This window comes from Acanthochromis polyacanthus, chromosome 21, assembly GCF_021347895.1.
Source record: "Acanthochromis polyacanthus isolate Apoly-LR-REF ecotype Palm Island chromosome 21, KAUST_Apoly_ChrSc, whole genome shotgun sequence".
Classification (NCBI taxonomy): Eukaryota; Metazoa; Chordata; class Actinopteri; family Pomacentridae; genus Acanthochromis; species Acanthochromis polyacanthus.
The window spans coordinates 28,624,317-28,644,133 of record NC_067133.1 but is presented as its reverse complement, the minus strand read 5'-3'; the positions used below and the strand labels follow the sequence as shown (position 1 = coordinate 28,644,133).

The following is a 19,817-nucleotide window of genomic DNA, read 5'->3' as shown; positions in this document are numbered from 1 at the left end:
GAAAGAGACAATAACGTGATGTTTGGTCTCGTTTGACAGTTTTCACGAGGAAGATAGGAAGTATGCAAGAATCAACCAAACTATCCGAGAAAGAACGAATTTACCAGTTCTTCATTTTTATGTTATCGCAAATGAATGTTATGTCATTACAGTCATTATATTTGTGTTTTACATTTGATATATTCGATTATAATAAGGAACAAACACAAAATTTAACAAGACTGAACAGAAACTTTGAACCCAACCTCCTGCTAATGTGTAACCTGGAGTTTTGTAAGAGCTTACATGTAGCATCACATCATTGCTGGAAACTGCTGCAGTGTTTTTCTATTAGTACTCGGCACATGCCACTGCCACGTATAGAGGGAAACAATGAAATGGGGATACTGACAGCAAAGTATTTTTCTTTACTAGACACAATAAGTATTAAAAAATAAGTAATGCATAAAAACTTTTTGAAATTTCTGTAACAATTAAATGAAGAAGGTCCGTTGTTGGATGGGATGTTCACACTCCTGCATGTGTGCATGAGGACAGAAGAGGATATTTGCCGATCAGTGATTCAACTAAGAGATGTGTCACCATCATATTCAATGGAATAAGCCTGGATATTTCAAGATCCTAAGAGAGTTAGTGCTTCTTAACCTTTCTTTTAGTCACATTTTCTAATTAACTTGTAAATGCAAGCTGCATTATCAACTTAAGTCTCAGGTGTTTTTTGAGGCAGATCAAAAATGTAAACTTCAACATACTTTGAGATGAAATGGTATATTTCTCAGGTCACTTATAGAATCAGTATCTTCAAATATAACTGGATTTAATGTTTTTTTTGTACTAAGGTTCAACTTCATATTACAGCCACTTTCCAACTTTTATATCTGATTAAATGCTATTTAGAGGCAAATGGAATGAATATTTTCAAGGAAAAAGAAAAGCATTACATTTTTGCTAATGTTTTGTATTCTACTCAACTCTGCTCATCATAGCAATATTTATCGCATAACACCTGCCAGCAATCAGAAATATGAAAACAGTACCACAAAAAAGCACAACTACAGGATGCTCAGTGAACTCAAGTCAATGTTTATGCTGAGTCCACATATACTCCTAAACTGAGGGTTTGTCACTTGCTTTTGCTACGCTCCTGACAACAGTAATGTTGTTTTTCTACACAACGAACCATCAAGACAATTAATCGCATAAAAAAACCCTCATAAGCCCACTGAAAGAGTTGAGAGATCTCTTAAAATGCTGATCAATGACGACCCTCTCGTTCTTGGACCAGGACCTTTTGGGTTTCCCTATAAATAAATTAAGATTTTACACAACTGACAACACGTTTTTGTTGTGAGACCACAATCAGTTCTTCAAAATAAATGTCCCAGTGTTCCATGTAAGTAATATTCTTGTACCGTAAATATACTTTTTGGCTTGAAATTCTCTCGCAACATTTTTATTATAGTTTTAGCATATAGTCATAATGATATTTTACTAGCCCCGGCCAAATAATTACCATTTCAATGACAGATATATCATCTCCAGTGTGAGAAAATGAATCCAAACACTCCCCGGCTGATCACTTTCAGCACTGTGTTGAATGTCAAACTCATCTGATGTTTGAGGAGAGCAACTGGCCAATTAATTGGTAAAATGATATAACAATGCGTAAATTTACGTATTAAATTATGCTATTAACTTTTTTATGACGCTTATAAGCTTTAGAAACTTTATTTATTTATTTCCGTTGTTATTACTATTGTTGTTTGTGGCTCCCTTGTGATCAGTTTGGTGTGTGAAACCTGTGAACGCATAACAGACGTACCATATTCAATCAATTAAGGATGATATTCATCCTATACATAAATGTTGCAATAATAACTACAGTTTATACATACACTGCTCAACAAAAATTAAAGGAACACTTTTTAATCTATTGCATCAAATCAGTCAAACATGTGGGATACTGATCTGGTCAAGTAAGTAAAAAAGGGGGTTTTTCGTCAGTTTCAGCTGCTTTGGTGTTCATAAAATTAACAACAGATGCACTAGAGGGGTAACAATGAGACAACCCCAAAACAGGAATGAGTTTACAGGTGAAGGCCACTGATGTTTTTTCCTTCCTGATGTTTTCTGACTGTTTTTCACTAGTTTTGCATTTGGCTAGGGTCAGAGTCACTTCTGGTAGCATGAGGCGATACCTGGACCCTACAGAGGTTCCACAGACAGTCCAACTCCTCCAGGATGAAACATCAATGTGTGCCATTGCCAGAAGGTTTGCTGTGTCTCCCAGCACATTCTCAAGCGCATGGAGGAGATTCCAGGAGACAGACAGTTAGTCTGGGAGAGCTGGACAGGACTGTAGAAGGTCCTCAACCCATCAGCAGGACAGATATCTGCTCCTTTGTGCAAGGAGGACCAGGATGAGCACTGCTATAGCTCTACAAAATGAGCTCCAGCAGACCACTGGTGTGAATGTCTCTGATCAAACAATCAGAAAGAGATGTAATGAGAGTGGTCTGAGGGCCCAGCGTCCTCTAGTGCCCGCTGTGCTCGCTGACCGGCACCGTGGAGCTCGGCTGGCATTTGCCATAGAACACAGGAATCTGCAGGTCCACCACTGGTGCCCTGTGCTTTTCACAGATGAGAGCAGGTTCACCCTGAGCACATGTGACAGACATGAAAAGGTCTGGAGAAGCCGTGGAGAACGTTCTGCTGCCTGTAACATTGTTCAGCATGACCGGTTTGGTGGTGGGTCAGTGATGGTGTGGGGAGGCATATCCATGGAGGGACACACAGACCTCTACAGGCTGGACAATGGCATTCTGACTGGCTTTAGGTATCAGGATGAAATCCTTTGACCCATTGTCAGACCCTACATTGGTGCAGTGGTCCTGGGTTCCTTGTGGTGCACGATGATGCCTGGCCTCATGTGGCAAGAGGATGCAGGCACTTCCTGGAGGATGAAGGAATTGACAGCACTGACTGGCCCCAATACTCACCTGACCTGAATCCAATAGAACTCCTTTGGAACATTATGTTTTGTTCCATCAGACACCATCAGGTTGCTCCTCAGACTGTCCAGGAGCTCAGCGATGCCCTGGTCCAGTTCTGGGAGGAGATACCCCAGGACATCATCAGTCGTCTCATTCAGAGCTTGTCCCGACATCGTCAGTCATGCATACAAGCACATGGAGGCCATACAAACTACTGAATAGCATTTTGAGTTGCTGCCAAGGAATTTCAGAAAATGGACCAGCCTGCCACATCAGTTTTTCACTTTGATTTTGGAATCTCTTGAATTTAGCCCTCCTGGGGGGTTCATAATTTTCATTTCCATCAAACAATGTGGCATCTTTTCATTCCTAACACACTAACCAGTCCATATCAATGTAAATATCCAGTTTGTTTTTTCCCCACATTGAAATATGATGTGTTTTCAAAGTGTTCCTTTAATTTTTTTGAGCAGAGTATAATATTTTCATGACACGTTAAATGCATGAAGGGAAGAAGTCAGTAGTGTCTGTCTTGGCACATACTTGTGACGGCTCGAAGGCGTCCATCAGTGGTTGAGCGTGCTTCTGTAAATTTGCACAGCATTCTGCCAATGATACCTTGATGCCGTTCATTGCACTAAAGAGCAAAGTTACCCGTTCTGACATTTTTGAGATCGCCCAAATGGAACCTAGGAGTAGTGTACAGTTGTTTGATAGGGGTCCTGTCCATCTGTCAGTATGTAGTATGTAAACCAGGCACCCATGCACGGGTTTCATTGGAAACAATGTCCAGTAATAGGCACCCTTCTAAACTGCATAGATTGTAATATTTAAAAAAAATACTTTTAAAAATTGTAGTATTGCAATGACTGTAATAATACTTACGAAATACAGTTGAGTTCATGTAAACTGACTTGAAGACTAACATTTGAGACAATTCACTAGTTATGCATTTTTCAGCTCTACATTTCACTTATTGTAAAGAAATCTTAACTCATAGCAGTCATCACGCCCACCGAAGTGACATTTCCATCCTGAACTTACCTGGATATGTGACTCTTTCTTGTACTTGTATTGCATGCCTCCAACATACTCACAACTTGACAAAGAGGAAGCTCCAGCCATTTGAGACAGCAGTGTTGACTGTGCCAAATCCAGTTTCCTGCTCGCTCCTTAATCTGCAATATTTCTGTTCAGTGGTGGCTAGCCTTTCATTCTTCCTTTTGTCACCAGAAGTGAGTAGCTCTCCAGAAATTAGAATTTGTTTTTATTCAAGTGAAATTGTCACAGTGCACAATAGCGTTGACTCGGACGTCATGTCACGAGCGCACACACCCAGACTATGCATGTAAGTTGTACATAAATCGTACACTGACTGCGTAGTGTAGCACCGGGTGCGCTCGTCTTCTCTATGGGCTGTGTGATTATGTAAAATTATCAGTCGTGGCTTTTTCTGAAAGATCAGCGGGAGACATTTGATACTTTTTGTCCTGCTCATCTTTAGGCGCATTACCGGTTTTGTTGGACACTGAATGTTGTACAATACACGTAGCTTCATGTTTGAAACAATCCTTAAAGGAACTCTTTTGCATTTTTGATTTCAAAACACGTCACTTTTTAAATGTATTAATGAAGATTTAACTTTACATCAGATGGAGTGTTTTTTTTTCTTACATATATCCGTATGCTTGGTTTACCGCCGTGTCACTGAACCGTCAAACTTAGCATGTAGAGAATACGGCTTGCTTTGTGGGAAAAGTCCCGAATTTAATTTTAATCGTGACACTTCTTCTGCTGAAAGAACAACAGTTGTGGTAGAACCAGTGTTAGGCCATTTTACTTGCGAGAATTGCTATTTGGGCCGAAGATGTATTTATAATGTTTAAGACATCTTTGTGATGTCAGGCTGTGTGCTATTGTAAAGTGTACAGACAGTTATTCTGAATTTTGGAAACAAAGTTTTAAAGTTAAAAACATCTTGCGTGCTTGTTTGTTTTTATTTATGTTTTATTTATGAACTCAACTGTATTTCGTAAGTATTATTACAGTCATTGCAATACTACAATTTTTAAAAGTATTTTTTTTTAAATATTACAATCTATGCAGTTTAGAAGGGTGCCTATTACTGGACATTGTTTCCAATGAAACCCGTGCATGGGTGCCTGGTTTACATACTACATACTGACAGATGGACAGGACCCCTATCAAACAACTGTACACTACTCCTAGGTTCCATTTGGGCGATCTCAAAAATGTCAGAACGGGTAACTTTGCTCTTTAGTGCAATGAACGGCATCAAGGTATCATTGGCAGAATGCTGTGCAAATTTACAGAAGCACGCTCAACCACTGATGGACGCCTTCGAGCCGTCACAAGTATGTGCCAAGACAGACACTACTGACTTCTTCCCTTCATGCATTTAACGTGTCATGAAAATATTATACTCTGCTCAAAAAAATTAAAGGAACACTTTGAAAACACATCATATTTCAATGTGGGGAAAAAACAAACTGGATATTTACATTGATATGGACTGGTTAGTGTGTTAGGAATGAAAAGATGCCACATTGTTTGATGGAAATGAAAATTATGAACCCCCCAGGAGGGCTAAATTCAAGAGATTCCAAAATCAAAGTGAAAAACTGATGTGGCAGGCTGGTCCATTTTCTGAAATTCCTTGGCAGCAACTCAAAATGGTATTCAGTAGTTTGTATGGCCTCCATGTGCTTGTATGCATGACTGACGATGTCGGGACAAGCTCTGAATGAGACGACTGATGATGTCCTGGGGTATCTCCTCCCAGAACTGGACCAGGGCATCGCTGAGCTCCTGGACAGTCTGAGGAGCAACCTGATGGTGTCTGATGGAACAAAACATAATGTTCCAAAGGAGTTCTATTGGATTCAGGTCAGGTGAGTATTGGGGCCAGTCAGTGCTGTCAATTCCTTCATCCTCCAGGAAGTGCCTGCATCCTCTTGCCACATGAGGCCAGGCATCATCGTGCACCACAAGGAACCCAGGACCACTGCACCAATGTAGGGTCTGACAATGGGTCAAAGGATTTCATCCTGATACCTAAAGCCAGTCAGAATGCCATTGTCCAGCCTGTAGAGGTCTGTGTGTCCCTCCATGGATATGCCTCCCCACACCATCACTGACCCACCACCAAACCGGTCATGCTGAACAATGTTACAGGCAGCAGAACGTTCTCCACGGCTTCTCCAGACCTTTTCATGTCTGTCACATGCGCTCAGGGTGAACCTGCTCTCATCTGTGAAAAGCACAGGGCACCAGTGGTGGACCTGCAGATTCCTGTGTTCTATGGCAAATGCCAGCCGAGCTCCACGGTGCCGGTCAGCGAGCACAGCGGGCACTAGAGGACGCTGGGCCCTCAGACCACTCTCATTACATCTCTTTCTGATTGTTTGATCAGAGACATTCACACCAGTGGTCTGCTGGAGCTCATTCTGTAGAGCTATTGCAGTGCTCATCCTGGTCCTCCTTGCACAAAGGAGCAGATATCTGTCCTGCTGATGGGTTGAGGACCTTCTACAGTCCTGTCCAGCTCTCCCAGACTAACTGTCTGTCTCCTGGAATCTCCTCCATGCGCTTGAGAATGTGCTGGGAGACACAGCAAACCTTCTGGCAATGGCACACATTGATGTTTCATCCTGGAGGAGTTGGACTGTCTGTGGAACCTCTGTAGGGTCCAGGTATCGCCTCATGCTACCAGAAGTGACTCTGACCCTAGCCAAATGCAAAACTAGTGAAAAACAGTCAGAAAACATCAGGAAGGAAAAAACATCAGTGGCCTTCACCTGTAAACTCATTCCTGTTTTGGGGGTGTCTCATTGTTACCCCTCTAGTGCATCTGTTGTTAATTTTATGAACACCAAAGCAGCTGAAACTGACGAAAAACCCCCTTTTTTACTTACTTGACCAGATCAGTATCCCACATGTTTGACTGATTTGATGCAATAGATTAAAAAGTGTTCCTTTAATTTTTGTTGAGCAGTGTATGTATAAACTGTAGTTATTATTGCAACATTTATGTATAGGATGAATATCATCCTTAATTGATTGAATATGGTACGTCTGTTATGCGTTCACAGGTTTCACACACCAAACTGATCACAAGGGAGCCACAAACAACAATAGTAATAACAACGGAAATAAATAAATAAAGTTTCTAAAGCTTATAAGCGTCATAAAAAAAGTTAATAGCATAATTTAATACGTAAATTTACGCATTGTTATATCATTTTACCAATTAATTGGCCAGTTGCTCTCCTCAAACATCAGATGAGTTTGACATTCAACACAGTGCTGAAAGTGATCAGCCGGGGAGTGTTTGGATTCATTTTCTCACACTGGAGATGATATATCTGTCATTGAAATGGTAATTATTTGGCCGGGGCTAGTAAAATATCATTATGACTATATGCTAAAACTATAATAAAAATGTTGCGAGAGAATTTCAAGCCAAAAAGTATATTTACGGTACAAGAATATTACTTACATGGAACACTGGGACATTTATTTTGAAGAACTGATTGTGGTCTCACAACAAAAACGTGTTGTCAGTTGTGTAAAATCTTAATTTATTTATAGGGAAACCCAAAAGGTCCTGGTCCAAGAACGAGAGGGTCGTCATTGATCAGCATTTTAAGAGATCTCTCAACTCTTTCAGTGGGCTTATGAGGGTTTTTTTATGCGATTAATTGTCTTGATGGTTCGTTGTGTAGAAAAACAACATTACTGTTGTCAGGAGCGTAGCAAAAGCAAGTGACAAACCCTCAGTTTAGGAGTATATGTGGACTCAGCATAAACATTGACTTGAGTTCACTGAGCATCCTGTAGTTGTGCTTTTTTGTGGTACTGTTTTCATATTTCTGATTGCTGGCAGGTGTTATGCGATAAATATTGCTATGATGAGCAGAGTTGAGTAGAATACAAAACATTAGCAAAAATGTAATGCTTTTCTTTTTCCTTGAAAATATTCATTCCATTTGCCTCTAAATAGCATTTAATCAGATATAAAAGTTGGAAAGTGGCTGTAATATGAAGTTGAACCTTAGTACAAAAAAAACATTAAATCCAGTTATATTTGAAGATACTGATTCTATAAGTGACCTGAGAAATATACCATTTCATCTCAAAGTATGTTGAAGTTTACATTTTTGATCTGCCTCAAAAAACACCTGAGACTTAAGTTGATAATGCAGCTTGCATTTACAAGTTAATTAGAAAATGTGACTAAAAGAAAGGTTAAGAAGCACTAACTCTCTTAGGATCTTGAAATATCCAGGCTTATTCCATTGAATATGATGGTGACACATCTCTTAGTTGAATCACTGATCGGCAAATATCCTCTTCTGTCCTCATGCACACATGCAGGAGTGTGAACATCCCATCCAACAACGGACCTTCTTCATTTAATTGTTACAGAAATTTCAAAAAGTTTTTATGCATTACTTATTTTTTAATACTTATTGTGTCTAGTAAAGAAAAATACTTTGCTGTCAGTATCCCCATTTCATTGTTTCCCTCTATACGTGGCAGTGGCATGTGCCGAGTACTAATAGAAAAACACTGCAGCAGTTTCCAGCAATGATGTGATGCTACATGTAAGCTCTTACAAAACTCCAGGTTACACATTAGCAGGAGGTTGGGTTCAAAGTTTCTGTTCAGTCTTGTTAAATTTTGTGTTTGTTCCTTATTATAATCGAATATATCAAATGTAAAACACAAATATAATGACTGTAATGACATAACATTCATTTGCGATAACATAAAAATGAAGAACTGGTAAATTCGTTCTTTCTCGGATAGTTTGGTTGATTCTTGCATACTTCCTATCTTCCTCGTGAAAACTGTCAAACGAGACCAAACATCACGTTATTGTCTCTTTCCGTTATTGAGAAATATGCCGGGGAATGAAACGTGAGTTTGTAGTCAGTGAAGTTGGTTAAATTGGTTTTAAGAGAAGCAGAGTACTAGAAGTTGCTGAAAAGACAACAACTAAAAAAAAAAAAATCAAACAAGAGGCCTACTTCAGGGCCTGTAAAGCACCTCAGAGTTTCAGCCACAGTAAAACAGTCCGGTGCCTAATAGTGATCTAAATTATTATGTCCTAAATGAATGCACAGCTTGAATTATGGCTTTGTGGATGTAGGCTGCACCTCCAGCCTCCTTTATTCTGGTCTCCTCATTTCAGTTTACGAATGAGCAGCTAGTTGTGTTTAGTTCCAGCAGTCAGCCTGACTGCAGCCTCTCTCAGCAGGAGTCTCTGACAAACAATCAGCATTATGGCAAGAACTACTACTGTTGTTTAAACTATATGTTGATTTCTACATCATTGAAACTTTCCGGATAAAAGACTGTCGGTTCTTATTTTCTGATTGATCTATTTTAAACAGTCAAATTGTGAATGTTTTTTTATTTATGATATATTCCAAGCAGTTAAATTGTTAATGTTTTATTTATCCAAATGATATATTTCAAACAGTTAAATTTTTAATGTTTTATTTTCTGATCGAGTATTTCAAACAGTTAAATTGCTAAAGTTTTATTTTCTGATTGGTATATTTCAAACAGTTAAATTGCTGAGTTTTTTTTTGTTAGTTCTTTCTTTGTTAGAGAAAAGCTAATAGAGAACATTTGATTTCACGGGTTTCTCTGTCATAAAGAATGCTAAAAACTTTTGTCATAGGGTGGATGAACAAGAATGCTGAAATTTTTTGTTTTACACAGGACTCTGGATTCTTCCTGTGGCCCTAAAGCCTGTTTCTATTGTTTTTGTCATTGTATAGATTGTGGTGGACAGAAAAAGCTTTTTGGAATGGTACAAATTCATTTATGTAAAATTTTATTGTGACTCCTCATGATTTTGGAAATACTTGTGCAAAAACGCCTAAAAAATTCCTGCATTTTAGTGCAAATAGTGGTATATAACTGTGTTAACTGCTAAATTTGTACATTATTTTATGACAAACAATTTATATTTACATTATAAGTTCTGAAAAAGATTCATTACAGATGTTTATGGTGTCCACAGCAAAAAAACAATCTAACTTTTTTCTATTCAGACTTTGTATTTTTTCTGCTATTTTAGGTCAAGTGTGTCCATTCATTATATCAAAATGTATAAAAAATTATAGAATCACACAAGTGAGGTTGTGCTGAAAAAAAGATACCAAGCAAAGCAAGATCAACAGCTTTTAAGGTGAAATATAAAGGTAAAATCAGAATTTGTCAAAAACGGACCTAAACCCCCCCCCAGGGCCCTAAGGGTTAAACAGTCAAATGGTGAATGTTTTTTTATTTATGATATATTCCAAGCAGTTAAATTGTTAATGTTTTATTTATCCAAATGATATATTTCAAACAGTTAAATTTTTAATGTTTTATTTTCGGTTCGAGTATTTCAAACAGTTAAATTGCTAAAGTTTTATTTTCTGATTGGTATATTTCAAACAGTTAAATTGCTAAAGTTTTATTTTCTGATTGGTATATTTCAAACAGTTAAATTGCTAAAGTTTTATTTTCTGATTGGTATATTTCAAACAGTTAAATAGCCAAGGTTTTTTTGTTAGTTCTTGTTGAGTGTCTTGTGTTTAAATTAACTAACTTAGAGAGTGTAAAAAGATTCTTGCTTGCTTGTTTAACAAACCTGCTTCTCCCCCGCTACGCTGATAAACCCTCTCGATTAAGGAGGGGCTTCCTCTCAGTGTAGCTGGGGGAGGTATCGAGCGCTCACACGGTCACGACAGCTCTCAGTGACAGGTCGCAGGGGTAGCGCGCAGAAAGGCGAGATAGGAGAAAGCTAATAGAGAACATTTGATTTCACGGGTTTCTCTGTCAAAAAGAATGCTAAAAACTTTTGTCATAGGGTGGATGGACAAGAATGCTGAAATTTTTGTTTTACAGGGACGCGTCTGCTCCAGATCAGATAAAATACTTTTTGACAGTTCGGACCCGGGAGGGAGGGAGGGGAGGGGGAGGGGGAGGGGGAGGGGCGCATCTGCACCGAATAGATAAGCCGCTGAGGGTTAGGGAGACACTTTAGACCTGACTTTGGCGTCCGAGGGGAAGGGTCTTCCAGGAAAAACACATTCTAAAATAACACGTGGTAAGGCGGGACTTCCTGTAAAAGAGCACGTGGTAAGGCGGGACTTCCGGTAAAAAAGGGGGCGGGGCCACCTGTCAAAGTTGTGACGTGGCAGCTTCTGATTGGAAGCTGTCAATTTTGACGAAAGGTGGTTTATATTCCTCTCTACTGTGTAACGGCCCGTTAGACAGTGTAACGGGCCGTTATGACAGCGTAACGGCCCATTACGCTGAAATGCGCTGGCGAGAACCCTGGAAGTTAACCAGGGATAACTGTTTTTTTTGTTTGTTTGTTTTATTCAAGGAAACAATCATTGGTAGCAGTTATACGATCATAATAATTCAAACTTTCAATACTCTCTTGAATTTTATTTACAAGGTGACCCAAAAGTTTGGAAACAAATGAAAAGTCTATAATCCAAATAATATATGTTATGTTATTTCAATAAATCAGTACCACAGATATATTCAGAAAAGTAACAGATTAGTGTAAAACAAACATTTTTCAACATGTTCATGTTTGTTTCTTCTACAAAGACGTGAACGTTTCCACACCCTGGTTACACTGGTATCTTCTGGAATGTACCTTCATTCATGCTTATGAAGGTTCCTCAAACTGGCCAGTAAATGTTGCCTCATAGTACTTTTGGATGTTTAAAAAAAAAAAAAAGTCAGATACTTTACCATCAAGAGTTTTGAAATCTGACACTGATGATCTGCATTTTGAAGTTCTGCTCCAGCATACCTGGACCTTATGCTTCTATTCATTTTCTTCTGAGTTATTGCACTCGGCAAATACTATGCTTTTAAGTTATTTTATTATGCTATAACAAAAATGGGTAAAATAAGAGTGAATTCATGCACCCCCAACTGAAACAGACACTGCAGTTAAACTTTGTTTCCAAACTTTTGGGTCACCCTGTATATTTTATTCTTATTTATTATTTTTATATTTTTTCTGCATTGTTAAAATGTTCTTGTGTGGTTTACATTGTTTTTGTTATTGTTTATATCTATGATATATGGCAGTGTGAGCTGTTTGTTTTTCTGACAGATGTTGCATTGTGCTCCAGCTTGGGTGTCGTCTCCAGAAAAGTGCAACCAATGCTGCAACGTTTCCTTTGACTCTGGCTCATTTTGTGAGTTTTTTTCCCTGTCCAAATATCTCCTACAGCACTAGTCTTTATGATTGTCTCATCGGTTCAGTATCTTCCTGAATGCAGACTGATCATCAGCTGTGTCTCAGTCAGACTTCTCCCTCTCTGCCTCCTCTTTCCTCAGTGTTGGTTGAGGAATGAACAACAGCTAAACAGCTCATTTTACACATCAGACAGGAACAGACTGACAAAGCCACAGAAGAAATTAAAGTCATACTTTCCACTACAGCTGTGATGCAGCTGGCTTTGATTGTTCATCTGACTCACTGATGGTAAAACATCTAAACACAAGAGGGAGGAGGAGGCAAAGCAGTTTCTCAACACCAAGAATGTAACTAAATGGACTTGCTCTTATATAGCACTTTTCTACTCATCAGAGTACTCAAAGCGCTTTTACAACAATTGCTCCCAGTCACATTCTAATGTGTAGATTGCTAATTAACCTGCAACATCAGTCAGTATACATTCATACACCAGTGAAACAGTCACTAGTAGGCAATTCGGGGTTCAGAATCTTGCCCAAGGAAACTTCGGCATGCAGCACATGACTAGATAAGAGCGGGAATCGAACCACCAACCCTTCAATCATTAGATAACCCGCTCTACCACCTGAGCCACAGCCGCAGGACATAGACAGACTGAGGAATGGTCCTAGTGCTGCTCCGTTTTATCCACACACTCTTAAAACATTGGTCAAAGTAATTTTGGAAATAATAATGGAAATGTATAGAAATGTCCTTGACATACTATGACAACTTGTTCAACCATTTTACATGTAAAGACTTATGCAATGAGCTAATGCCTAAATGTTGTGGGGTTTGAGACTATTCAACAGAGATCCATTGATCAACATGACATAAGCAACTGATAATGTAGGAAACAGCAGAGAAATGTACAGAATCATTTGCATGGATGAACCAAAGCATTTGCAGTTTGTTAAAAAAAAAAAAAAAAGAGAAACTGCTTTTTTAATGTGCACAAGTGACACAATGATGTGAAGATTGAACAAGCAGTTTTGAGAATTTCAATTCTGACCTGAGAAATGTACCAGAGTGACTGAAAAATACTAAATAAAAACCCTGATGGAAGTCAAACCATAGCAGAAATAGGGATTTAACGAACAACCACTGAAAGCTTCACTCCACTCAAATGAACTAAAACTGAAAAAGAGACTGTCTAAACTTAACAGCTGATATTTACCATCAGAGACCCAGAGGACAGCTTTGTCGTTCTGGACTACCAGCCTCCTCCAGCATCCACAAGTCCTGTCAGGAAAACAGAAACCCAACAAAGCTCTTCCTACAACTCAGCTGCACTCTCTGTTACACTTTGAGGGAAATTTCGCTTTGAAATAAATCTTTTTTTTCTCACCTCAGAGCATCAGAGACTGGACATCCATCTGGTCTTAGAGTTAGGTTTCGTTTCCACACGTTGTTAACTTGTGACTTCTTCCCGCCTCCGTTATTTCTCCGTTTGTTCGTCCTCTTCCCGTCTCGTTCCTCCCAGAGAGGAGGAGACATCAGGAGGCAGCAGACAGACGTTCTGAAATAACTCTGATAACTCTGAACAGTCGCTGTTATATTTTATTCGTAGTAGTTACGCCATTTAGAGAGATTTTATAGATATTTCTACTGACCGATTTTATACTTGTCGCTTCAGATTTATGGCAACACACATCTGTCAAGTTACCGCCACAAACGTATGCTGACGCATCCTGTAAAGCACTCTCAAAATAAAAGAGCAAAAATAATATATTTTATTTATTTATCTATTTAGGAATTCTGTCTCAAAAATCTGTGACGTTTTATTATATTTATTGTATTGGCTGAGAGCATTTTTATCCTCAAGTTTTTTTCCCTTTTGCTTTACTTTCATGGAATTCAGTAGTTGGACTACTGCCACCTACATTTGTTCTCTACCTGCACAGAGAAGTTCTGATCTTTACTCTCCGTTCACAAGATCATTTGCTGCTTTCTGTTCCTAAAAAACTTTTGTTTACTCTGCACCTTTTACATGGAATATGTTGTAGAAAAACTAGAAATTAACCGAGGTCATCTCATTGAGCACTTTTAAATCCAAATTGTGAGTTCTTGAGGCCACAACATGCACTTGTTTTTCATAACTTGCTTGTAAATTCATTTTTAATCTGTTTTTATTCTGTTTTAGCTGTGTAATTTTGTAACTGAATTTTGTATTTGCTGCTACCTCCCTTGAAAAAGAGGTTATTAGTCTCAATAGGATTTCTCCTGGTTAAATGAAGGTTAATAATAATAATAAGAAGAACAAGAACTAGATTGTCAGGGAGGCTCAGAGAACAGGCAGACAGGTGGAGTTTTTAAAAGGATTTACTTGTTCAAAACCAAAGTCCATTAAAAATAAAAGGCAACATATAGAGCGAAAGTAAACTAAACAGGAAAAAAAGCTTTGGGGAAAACTAAACCAAACCTACAAAAACTAAGCCAATCTACAAAAACCTAAAAAACACTGAACTAAACTCAGAGGGTAATCTACAAAAACTAAAGCAGAAACAAACTAAACTAGGTGTTAAAAATGTTAAACATTAAACAAACTGGAGGACAGGGAATGTAAAGATCCACAGTAAAAAAAAAAAAAATCATAAGATCACAATCATATTCTAATCATATATATCATTAAGACAGATGACACATGAACCTGATGAACCGGGGTGAAAAATAAATCCCAGCACTCTAAAAACACCACTGCATGTCAAATAGAACTGTAATCAAAGCACTTGTGCCTACAACCATCACACTTACACAATTTAATGATTAAATGAAAGCATACACAAAGCAGAATAAAACACTATTTAACCCTCAGATGCTCCAATGATTGGACCCTATACTCACCCAGAAGTGAGTTCGAAATGACCTGTAGAAAAATCAATGTGTTTTTATGACATTTTTGTCATTTTGGTTCAGAATAATCATTTGTATTTTTGCTTGTATTAGATTTTTTCCACACAAAAATGCTTTCATCTTTGAAATATGTTTGTTCTTCATTTTATAACAGATTTTAAACATTTTAAAGATGGAAAAAAGGATCTTACACAGAACAGCAATAGAAGAAAGTCAACATCCGTTTTCTTTTCCTCCAGCTGTTGCTGCTCTCCATCCCTCCATCACCTCTATTCATGTATTTTTAGGTTTACTTTTGGAAACTCCTTCAATATCAGAAGTGAGACTGTGATTAAAGGCTGATGAAACATTACTCCTGCAGGATTAAACAGGAATATACTTCTATGTGTCACAGGCTAATGAACTGTTCTTGTTTTAAACTCTAGAGGGCAGACAAAGACAACTTTAACTTCATGTTGATTCCATATTTTCTCTTATTCATCATTAGCTGCAAACTTTTATGCCAAGAAATGACCTCTGTTACATTCCTCTGTGCTTCACTGCTTACTGCTTGTTGCTTCTGGTTTAAATAAAAATAATCAGATGGCTTAAATAGGAAAAGTAAAGTGGAGCGTAGCTGCAAATGAGGCCCTCAGTTAGAAAGACAGAAGAACATGTTAAATGTTCAGACATAGAAGGACATTTTCTGCTCAGTAAACATCCATCACAGTTTCAGTTGGATAATTCTCTCACACCTAAACATCTTTCTTTAGAACCAGTGACATCTCAGTTGTTTTACACACATGTCCTACATAATATCTTAACATCTTGTCACTGAAACTCTTTGTCAGGTCGCTGCATCTCAACCTGGCAGCACTTTTTAGTTCATCTTCAGCCACGACCACTGATGTAACACCAGGTCAGCAGCAACAGATTTGGAAAAGAGCAGTTTCCAGTATAATGGTGTCCTAATTTTTGTGTTGTTTGTTCCATATACTTGCCCAGGAGTTTCTGGAAAGCAATATTTATATTTAGGGAATTATAATGGTCAAATAAAATAATACTAAAACTAACGTTCCAAACACTTCTTACATGTTTTTAAATGATTTGTTTTAGCCTGGTGCTACTAAACGTCTAAAAATCAGATGTTTTCCTGTCCTCTAAACCATTAACATTTTGTATATTGTCAAACCAGTTTCACTTCCTGAGTGTTTAATTTCCTCTTGACAGTTGAAGTTTCTCTGTAAGTCTGTGGCTTAAAACATAATTTGAAGACGTCAATTTTTGAAGGTCTTAAATAATTCAGACTTTTAACCACCTGCGACCAACTCAAGCATCAGATCTCAGACTATTAATGAAATGAAATCCATACAATTGTTGTTTTTGTTATTCTTCTGCATGATTATGGTTTTAAAGACTATATTACTTATTAAGCTTTGTCTTCATGATTTGTTTGCTTCATTGTCAAGCATTTCATGTACCTAGTATTCACTAAAATGTGTAGAAAAATCATGACATGCTTTAAATTTGAGTTAAAACTTGTTCATACAGTTTATTATGCCTGTTGTTTTACTTAGTTAAATACAGAATGGTTACATGAAACAACCTTCTGCTCAAAGATTGTTTGTGTGGAAACATGCAGAAATAATTGCATGACATCATTAATAACAGGATGTCTGTCCACCCAGACAGTGTGTTTATTGCTGCAGGGAAATCTGTACTACAGGGTCCATCACAGTGTGACCTGTGCAACAATAGGCACCAACACACTTGACCAAGTGTACACAAATGTTGTCAAGGCCTACAAAGCACAGGCTGACTCCCACCTGGACCTGTCTGACCATCATTCTTTGTTTCTATATCCCTTGTACCAGCAGAGCATTAAGACTGTCAGAATTTGGAATGGGGATGCTGTTCATAGACTCCAGGACTGTTTTTATGTGTTCAATGAGCAGAGAACACTGAGTGACCCTAGACTGGGACTGCAGGAATACACAACCACTGTTTTGGAGTACATTAACTGCTGTGTGGACAATGTCACCAGCAAGAAAACAGTTTGAGTGTTTCCCAACCAGAAGCCATGGATGACACAGGAGGTGGGATCACTGTTAAGGTTGCGTGATGCTGCCTACAGGTCTGGGGATGCTACAGCATACAATGTGGGGAGGATGGCACTGTAGAAGGACATAAGTTCTGCAAAAGCCAGTCACAAGCAGCCGGTTTAAAGCACTTCAACAACCCCACAGACACAAGGCAGGTGTGGGAGGGAAAAAGAGCAATCACTGACTACAAATGAAAACCATCTCTCTCTGCTAACAGCTCTCCTTCCCTTACTGAGGAGTTGAACCTGTTTTATGCTCAGTTTGACAGAGATAATAGTAGCCCAGTGCTGCATCCACTCCCCTCCAATGAGGTTGCACCTATCCTGAGTGCACACAAGGTCAGGTTCTGCCGACAGAATGTCAAACCCAGAAAGAACTCCGGACCGGATGATGTTACAGGCCAGGTCCTAAAGGACTGTACTGACCGGTTGACTGAGGTATTCACTGACATTTACAATCACTCCCTCACTGTGTCATGTGTCCCTCCCTGCCTTAAAACATCCACAATAATCCTCGTACCAAAACAGGCAGCAGCCACATGGTTGAAGGACTACAGGCTCGTGGCTGTCACGCGCCTACCAGCCAAATGCTTGGAGAGACTGGCGCTGAAGCACATCAGAACTGTCATCCCAGCCTCCTTCGACCACCATCAGTTTGCCTACAGGGAGAACGGTTCTACGGAAGATGCTGTTGCCAATGTGCTCCACACTGCACTCGAGCATGTGGAGCAACAAAACGCATACGTACAAAGATCTTCCTCAACTTTAGCTTTGCCTTTAACACCATCCTGCCAGGCAAACTCCTCACAGAACTGCAAGACTTAAACATCAACCCCTCACTGTTCAACAGCGCAAGTGCCCCACAGGATGTGTGCTCAGTCCACTGCTCCACACACGACTGTTCTCTCTCCTATCCAGCCAACTATATTGCCAAATTTGCAGATGACACTACTGTGCTCGGACTTATTACTAACAACAATGACTCTGCATACAGGAGGGAAGTTCAGCATCTGGTCTCATGGTGTGTAGAGCATGATCTCAGCCTTAATATCAAGAAGACCAAAGAGATTACTGTAGATTTCAACAAGTTAGGACAGCACCATCCATTATACTGAACATCAGCGCAGAGGGAGAGCAGCGGAGACTATCCTCACCAGTGGCTGAGCATCTGCTTCCATTGGGAGTACTGCGAGCAGTTTATCCAGACTGGTCTGTGGAGCTGCCTGCCAGGTCTAGAGCGAAACCTCCAGACAGAGGTCCTGGACCCCCTCCTAACCCTCCGGATTGATGAAGCACATGGCCTCCAGATAGAGGACATGCCCCTCCCCGGACTGCACCCACCAGCTCTGTCCCTAACTGCTGACCCTGTGGAGCCTGCCTTCCTCCCCCTCTTCCCTCAGTTAATGAGTTTCTGGCCATAGTGGCTCATAATTGTTGTTGTTTTTATTAATAAAGAGTTCTGATTATACTGACCTGTCTGTCAGTCTGTGTAGCTCTCACTTTGGGCTCCCAAATTCACACTAACCTTAACATCTTTAGAATGTGTACATATAAGGAACTGTAGCTTTCCAGCTGGTCCTGTCTGACCAACATTATTTAAACTTTCAGAACCTCATGCATTAGACAATCTATAATATCAATATTAATAATATTAATGTCATATTACTCATTTGTGATATTAATTTCAGTGTTCAGCCAGCAGTGCCTTTATGAGAGATAATAAATCCCTACATTATCATAAAAAGAAAAGCCCCAACAGGGTAGACCTGCAGTTTCCAGATGTGGAGACACATCCCACAGGATAAAAAAGGGATTCTGGTAAGTCACATGATTGGCACTGAAAACGAAAGTGAAAGCAGGCCAACAGCATAACAAAAGGCATCATACATTTCAGCATCTTTGCTGGAGTGGGACACTGACAGCAGGTAAGGACTTATTTTAGTGTTGTGTTCTTACTCTTATGATGCTTTATTCTAATCTCAACGATGTCAGTATTCTGCAGATCTAGTGTTGTTGAATGAAATCTGAGTGATGTGAGAGTCCTTTATTCCAGATTGCTGTACTCGACATAAACTAAACTCTAGTCAGAGATATCAGGTGTCATAAAGGTGGTTTTCAGGATTTCTTCTTCAAATTCTGTGTGCTTAACCTGCCTCATGTCTCTTCTTCGGCACAAAATGAAGCAACCATGTTGCTTTAATGGAGAACAATGAATAATCGGAAACATTTTTTACAGTCTAAAGTGCTGCTACTGGAAATGCTGCAGGACAGGAATGCTGTTAGAAAACAGTTAATTTCTTGATCTATTTATTTTACTGACTAATGCAGCTGCACATTAAAGCTGTTAAACTTTAAAGTTTATGTATTTATGTATCGTGTTAAAGTGCATTTAGGTCTGACATTGTTACATAATAAAGGAAATAACTTTGACCAGGATGCAGCCGGTGTGTGATAGTGTAACTGCACGGCTTTATTCAGTGGTTTTAGTAACAAACACATTACGATGTTTACAGAGAAAACATTTTCCTTCAGCTGAGAATCTGAGTCTCATAGAGAGTCATCAGGAAAGGATTTGTTTAAACTTTAAAGGGAGACGCTTCTT

At 39.0% G+C, this 19,817-nt stretch overlaps 1 protein-coding gene and 1 long non-coding RNA gene across 3 annotated transcripts in view; one reads left to right on the top strand and one right to left on the bottom strand.

The window, feature by feature from the left end:
• Positions 1–13,934, bottom strand: part of LOC110972909 (nuclear GTPase SLIP-GC-like) — a 40,792-nt gene extending 26,858 nt beyond the window's left edge. The window contains exons 1-2 of one of the 2 annotated variants that reach the window (XM_051941336.1): positions 13,631–13,934; positions 13,460–13,524 (exon numbers count right to left, since the gene is read on the bottom strand). The gene's annotated coding sequence lies outside the window, so the exon portion shown is untranslated. The remainder of the gene's footprint in view (positions 1–13,459; positions 13,525–13,630) is intronic. The other variant, XM_051941337.1, reaches the window with a different exon arrangement.
• On the top strand, positions 10,998–18,634 carry LOC127531632 (uncharacterized). Its single transcript, XR_007938766.1, has 3 exons — positions 10,998–11,124; positions 12,157–12,241; positions 16,992–18,634. It is a non-coding gene; the product is annotated as an uncharacterized LOC127531632 (long non-coding RNA).
• The last annotated feature ends 1,183 nt before the right edge of the window (positions 18,635–19,817 follow it).